Here is a 1,836-nt window from a genome sequence, read left to right as displayed (position 1 = left end):
GATTCGATCGTCGGTATCTCCATACCTAGTTCAATCTCGTTACCATCAAGTCTCTTTACTCGTTCCATAATACAAGATCATGTAACTAACTCCTTAGTCACGTTGCTTGCAAGGCTTGTTGTGATGTTGTATTACCGAGTGGGCCCCGAGATACCTATCCGTCACACGGAGTGACAAATCCCAGTCTTGATCCATTTCAACCCAACAGACACCTTTGGAGATACATGTAGAGCACATTTATAGTCACCCAGTTACGTTGCGACGTTTGATAACCCGCAAGGTATTCCTCCGGTGTCCGGGAGTTGCATGATTTCATGGTCATAGGAACACATACATTGACATGCAGAAAACAATAGCAATAAACTGACACGATCATATGCTACATTTATAGTTTGGGTCTTGTCCATCACATCATTCTCCTAATGATGTGATCCCATTATCAAGTGACAACACTTGCCTATGGCCACGAAACCTTGACCATCTTTGATCAATGAGCTAGTCAACTAGAGGCTCACTAGGGACAGTGTGTTGTCTATGTATCCACACAGGTATTTGAGTTTCCAATCAATACAATTCTAGCATGGATAATAAACGATTATCATGAACAAGGAAATATAATAATAACCAATTTATTATTGCCTCTAGGGCATATTTCCAACAATACTATTCTCATTACAACTCTAGCATCATCGAACCTTAAGTGTGTAGACCCTACGGGTTTGGGAACCATGCAGACATGACCGAGACACCTCCCCGGTCAATAACCAACAGCGGGATCTGGATATCCATGCTGGCTCCCACATGTTCCACGATGATCTCATCGGATGAACCACAATGTCGGGGATTCAATCAATCCCGTATGTAATTCCATTCGTCTATCGGTATATATAACTTGCCCGAGATTCGATCGTCAGTATCCCCATACCTCGTTCAATCTCGTTATCGGCAGGTCTCTTTACTCGTTCCATAACACATGACCCCGTGACTAACTCCTTAGTCACATTGACCTCAATATGATGATGTATTACCGAGTGGGCCCAAAGATACCTCTCCGTCACACGGAGCGAGAAATCCCAGTCTCGATTCGTACCAACCCAACAGACACTTCCGAAAATACCTGTAGTGCACCTTTATAATCACCCAGTTACGTTGTGACGTTTGATACACCCAAAGCACTCCTACGGTATCCAGGAGTTGCACAATCTCATGGTCTAAGGAAATGATACTTGACATTAGAAAAGCTTTAGCAAACGAACTACACGATCTTGTGCTATGCTTAGGATTGGGCCTTGTCCATCACATCATTCTCCTAATGATGTGATCCCGTTACCAATGACATCCAGTGTCCCTGATCAGGAAACCATGACCATCTGTTGATCAACGAGCTAGTCAACTAGAGGCTCACTAGGGACATGTTGTGGTCTATGTATTCACACATGTATTACGGTTTCCTGTTAATACAATTATAGCATGAAAATAGACAATTATCATGACCAAGGAAATATAATAATAACCACTTTATTATTGCCTCTAGGGCATACTTCCAATAGATACAGGGGGAGATCTCCATGATATAAATCACCAATGTGCATTTGCAGTCCAACGCAAATTCCTCGGATATGCACATCTTTAGGGGGAGTTTCTTTGTATCTTGTAATCAAATTCCTCAAACTCTGTACTTACATTCCATGTTTTTATCCCCGTTGAAAACTTAACCTGTTTTTCATCAACCACCAAGAAGGGGGAGATTGTAAGTGCATCTAGTGCCCCTTAGTGATTTTGGTGGTTTGAAGACTTATAGGTTAAGAGACTGATATGTTTGTAAGTGTACACATG

This window comes from Hordeum vulgare, chromosome 6H (genome assembly GCF_904849725.1).
Source record: "Hordeum vulgare subsp. vulgare chromosome 6H, MorexV3_pseudomolecules_assembly, whole genome shotgun sequence".
Classification (NCBI taxonomy): domain Eukaryota; kingdom Viridiplantae; phylum Streptophyta; class Magnoliopsida; order Poales; family Poaceae; genus Hordeum; species Hordeum vulgare.
This window is presented reverse-complemented; position numbering follows the sequence as displayed.